We start from the raw sequence: 5,882 nt of genomic DNA, 5'->3' as shown, positions 1-5,882 counted from the left end.
ACTAGTTAAGAAGAAGTTTACTTTTGGTCTCAGAGGCCTCTCATATAAGTCTCCACCTCTATTTCCAATCTCAACCAATAATCCACCTTCACTTACGCAATAATCCTCTTTTTCATTTTGAGGGCTATTATAAAGCTTTTCCATTTGCAACCTCAAATGCAACTAAATAAAAATTCCTTCCTTATGATGTTGTGAAAAGAGCTGGATTACCTCCAATACTCCAAAAACGATGTCAATATTTTTTTCAAGATTTTGCTCTAGATATGGCAGGAGAGCTTGATGTAAATATATATTATTTTTGGTGTCCTATATACAACTTTTATTTAAACAATAAAAATGGTTGCAAAATTTTATTGAGCATTGTCATAAATGCCCAAGAGTGGGTTTGGAAGGTGTGCATGTGTGGATGTATAAGAAAATCAAGAAAGAATTAAAAATATATAGCTATTATGATTTCATGGTGAAAAACAATATTCTATTGGTAAAAATTGCATCAATGAGTGTTGAATACGGGATATTTAGGCCACTCTTTAATGTAGTATGAAAGTCATGCATAGTTTTTTCAAAAGTTTAATTTATTATAAGTAAAGTGAAAATCTTATATTTTCAAGAATGATAATATTTTAGCATATATAAAGATATTATTATATATACAAGTGGTTCTGACACTATTATAATTTTGAAGTCCCATTTTTGAGACTGACAATCTAAACTTTAAAAAACCCCTAGATTTTTTCTTGGCTAGCGAGAATGTTATTGCTACTCGCACTTGGCCCCCATGCATTTCATGTAAATCTCCATCTCCATCTCTAACTTCTACCAACATTCCACCCTTCCCTCCACATAACAATCATTGTGAGGCTTTTTTTTTTTATAACCCCAAGTGTGATTGAATAAAAGATCCCTCTTCCAGTTCTAGATATTGCTACTAAAGATGGATTGCCTCATGTGCTTTAAAAGCAATGCCAAATGTTTCTTCAAGATCTTGCTTTAGATATAGCTGAAACTTTTGAAAGAATGAGCACATATTATCTTTAGTGTCCCATCTACTACTTTTATTTAGATAAAACAAAAGGTTATATAAGTCTAGAAACTTTTCTAGAACACTATCACAACTACCCAAGAATTGGTATGGAAGGTGTGCACAAATGCATGTATAAGAAAATCAAGAAAGAGTTAATAACACACAACCATTACCACTTTATGGTGAGGAATAATATTATGTTAGTAAATACTACATCCACAAGTGTTAAATATGGTATTTTTAGGCCATCCTATTGAAAATTCTAGCTACTAATAATTCTTACACTATGATATTATCCATCTCCCCCCTCTCGCCTTTTTTTAATTAAAAAAATGGTTTTACCTATAGATAATTAACTCATAATACTAGTAATTATGAAATTTGACAAACTGACACTATAACTATCTCTAACACTATCTCTGTCACTAACCCTATCACTATCTCTGACATTGACATAGTCGCTGTCACTATCATTATTATATTGACATGTGACACACTTCTCATTGCAAGTGGATGCATTCAATTGTTTTTTAATGTATCATTGATAAATAGATTTTTCATACCACTCCTCAATTTACACATTGCATATGTTGTGCCATGCATACCTAAGAAGACTTCTAGAAAACTAAATATATATTGTATATAAGTTTTTTGAACATCATAAATTACCTCTCAGAAGCAACTAATAAAGAAAAACAAAAACCTCTAAGATGGCATTTGAAGAATTTATACTCTTCAATTGTAAACACCAATTTACCAAAGTCACATGCTACCTCAACCATCGAACCATTACCTGTTGTGCAATTGATGACAACACCCCTAGTTGAGCAATAAAACTCAAGTAAGATATGCATCATCAATGGAGATTGGAACTGATACCTAGACAATGTGTTACAGATGTTGTCATCTACGAGATTTGGTATGATGTCAGTAGAGCTATCATACCCTGGCAAAACTTGTGCAGTATACTCGCTATCATGAAAACCCTCATTTTCTTTTCTGCAAAACATATGATAGGTCCACATCATAACTTGAATAATAAGACTTTAGAGACAACCCAAAACACAAGATGATTTCATACCTTCTCTAGCATGCCTAGGATGCCTTTGGTCTCAACCCCAACACTATCCATGATGCACCCGAAAGAAAACCTCTTGAAATTGACTTGAGTTGCATACCTCATAAAGCAGAACATCTAATGGGGGTCATTCAGGAGAATGAAGACAACTTGACCAGTTGTGTGAAGGAGAATTGCTGCTAAAAGGAATGCATCCTTCAAGTGGTCTTTAGTCAGGATGTTCCAGCTTAGGACATTGCCATTAATGTCTGGAAGACCATCAAGCATGTCAAAGAGCATGAAGTTTGTGCTCTTGAGCAGTTGCCTATGGATTTTCTAACAAACATGCTCCCACTTTTGCTAGATAACCATATTCTCAACATCCTCCAGGATACCGACCCACCCCAGGCTGAGTGCTGGGCTGAGTGCCCAGCTCGGGCACTTGGTGTGGGCTAGGTCACATGGGCTGGTTTGCTGGCATACCAGCCTGCCCCACACTGCCTTGCTGGCCCACGCAGAGTGCCCAGCTGAGTGCTTGCACTAACCTGGCAAGCCCATGTAGAGTGCCCGGCCCAAGCACTTGGTGTGGGCTGGGCTGTGAGGGCGAGTTTGCTAGTGTACCAGCCCACCCTGCACTGCCCAGCACCGCGCTTTGCTGGATTGGGAGCCGTGCGTTGGCGTGCGGCACACCGCCCAATGACGCACGGTGTGCCACACAGTGATGTGCGGTGCACCATGCGACACCATGCAGCAGACCACACATCGCCGTGCCGCATGCCGCGTGTCGCTGTACAGTGTGACGTGCATCATCGTGCCCAGCTGAGTGCCTGGGCTGGTTCACCAGCGTACCAGCCTGTGCAGCGTGCTATATGCCCGTGCAGCCCATGCAGCGCGCTATGCCCGTGCAGCCTGTGCAGCGTGCTATGGCATGCAGCACACTGCACGTTGCCATGCCGCATGTCCCAGAGATCACCACACACTGGCATGGTGGTGCTGGGTGCTGGGCTTGGTGGTGCTGGGCACTGCGGCACTAGGCTGCATGCCTTAGACATCACCACACACCAGCATGACGGTGCTGGGCATTGGGCTCGGTGGCGCTGGGTGCGGCAGCGCTGGGTGCTGCAGCATGGCAGCACTAGGAGCTGCAGCATGGCAACACTGTGGCACAGTGGCGCGGCAGTGCTGGGTGCTATGGTGCTTGGTGTTGAGGTGGAGTAACGAGGGAGTGGAGGAGAAAAAAAAGACTTACTCTTGGCAGCATTGTGTTTGACATTGATAGATCCCACAATCACTCCCAATCTCCCACTGTACTTTCTGTAAAACCCTAATGTCAACAGCTCATCACAGTCATTTTTTGTGGATGCAATAAATCTTCATTTCTTTCTGCAAATATTTGCTAGCAATGTACAATTTCTATTCCGTCCTAGATTTGATCACGTGACAAAGTCCTTTTGAGTTATAATATAATAATAAGTGTGCTCTAATATGACTATGCCATAATGTGGAAATAATGTCACAGCCGCATGTGTTGAGTTGATCACAGTATGAAATTAAAATGAGAATTGTGTTTCTTGCACATCATAGAATCTTGTTAGAAAATATAAGATTATTAAAATCATAAAGTGTTATTTCCAAAGCAATATAATAGATAATTTACTATAAGTGATAGATGGTAGTACTAAGATGGAATATATTTAAATGAGTTCAAAAGAATGTGATGATTTCTAACTTTAATGGAGTATTGAAAATATGTACAATATTTAATTTGTTTGGCAACAGATGGTTGATGGTAGATTCTAGAATAAAATCATTCCTATCTTTTACATTATGGCACATGCTTGAGGTGATATTTCTTTCCATTCTACCGAAAGTTACTCTATATAATAACTTTGAGCATGTTTTTGAATTCAATGTATACAAACTTTTAATATTATACAACATAGTTCTTTATACTTCATATAGAATTTATTATAGCAACATTATTCGATGTTAGATCCTAGAATAAAATCACTCTTACTTTTCACATAATGGCATAGCACATATTTGAGGTGACATTTCTTTTCATTCTAACTCTAACTTTGAGCATATTTTTGAATCTAGTAAAAAGATTAGAAGACAATGTGGACTTTTAATATTGTATAACAACATAATCTTTTTATACTTCTGATAGACCTTATCATAAAAGTTCAAACTTGCAAAACCTAAAGGCAACAAAATGGAGAGCTTTCTTCTACATTACCAAAATCATCCACTGCTTTTTTTCTACCAAAGTTTTATTTCAGAAAGTTTTCTTTACCAACGTTTCAATCTTTCTCGTAATTCTACTTCATTGGAGGCTGTGATTCGCAACAACATTGGTGTAATTGAACAATTGGAGGGTGTGGGTGAAGGTGGACAATATTGGGATTTGCAACATTTCAAGTGTAAAGAGATTCAAGTTTTTAAATCTCCAATCAAAGTGCAAAATTGCGAAATTGTGAAAGTGAATATGAAGCAAGAGTTAGTCATCATCATTCTTCCTCTTTTAGTTCTAATGGAGATGTTAGTCTAGTGCGAGCCAAGTATTGGCAAACTCCGACTTCACCGGTATTCAAAGCTATTTGCAACGCTTTCCAATTTTCCTACCTCTCTTTCGATGTGCGCTTGTTTTTGCATAGGCCCGTGAGCAAGCTCCTATCTACATACAATGGCAATATCTTTCTTGAACTACCATCTTTTGTCAGCTCAAAACGAAAGGGGATAGAGACCAAGCAAAATGTCCACAACTAGTGGAAGATCAAGACCACAAATTTCCAACATTTCGAAGGTATAATATCCATGGTTTATTGTGGTGGGTATTTGAATTGTGTGAATGATGCATGCAATCAAAAGCGTGGTAAAAACTCCATATTTTTTTAAGGATCTGCAATCAATCCTCCCATTTGTGACACCATTGATGTTGGATTCAAGTGTCAGTTTTGTAAGAATGCTCTATTATGTCATGCCATCTGCGAGGCCAAGATGTACTACTTTCTTCCATGGGATGGAGAGGTTGGTAGAGTTGCAATATATATTGGCACACACATATATTCAATGCAGAAAGGGATACAAAGGAGTTTAATCAACCATTTTAAAGATGCAATGCAAATAAAAACTATGAGAAATTCATTTGCAACTCCAAAACATGTTCAAAAGACAATGCTCAAGGATTTTATTGCAAGCATCTTACTCGATCTGGATTGCAAGAATACTCAATTGGATGAGGCTAGCTTGTAGGGGTTATTACGACACATGCAACTTGCAACTAGCCTCAAGAGGTAAAAAAATATTATTACATACTTTTCAATAATATCTCTCTTACATTTTGTTTTATTTAGAATGTATAAATCTCACGAGGGGAAACTTCAATAAAAAATTGACTCTATCCTTAAACTAAAATGAACTTATCTCTATGTGTTTATCCATGAGAGTTTATTTCCAGATCAAGTCATTAATGAGCAAGAGCACCCCTTTGTTTTTAAAATGTCTACCATGGGCCTTACCTTTAGTGTGGATCTTGTTTTGCGAATGGATGTGTTTAGGTTGAATGACCTTGCTAATGTATGGGTACATTTTGACTATATGAAGTGGGTAGTAAGTTGGACAACCATGCGATATGTATGATCCAAGGTAGTGATTTTTTCTCACTATCTTAAAATAGTTTTAAACATTGCCCTTTTTATAGGCTACATTGTAAATTGACAATTGCAATAGCAGAGTTTAAAGTACAAAACTAGATGGCTTAAAAAATATTTTGGAAGTCCCTCTTTCACATTATACTGA

The sequence above is a fragment of the Selaginella moellendorffii genome, unplaced genomic scaffold (genome assembly GCF_000143415.4).
Source record: "Selaginella moellendorffii unplaced genomic scaffold, v1.0 SELMOscaffold_7, whole genome shotgun sequence".
Classification (NCBI taxonomy): domain Eukaryota; kingdom Viridiplantae; phylum Streptophyta; class Lycopodiopsida; order Selaginellales; family Selaginellaceae; genus Selaginella; species Selaginella moellendorffii.
Note: the sequence above shows the minus strand (reverse complement) of the source record.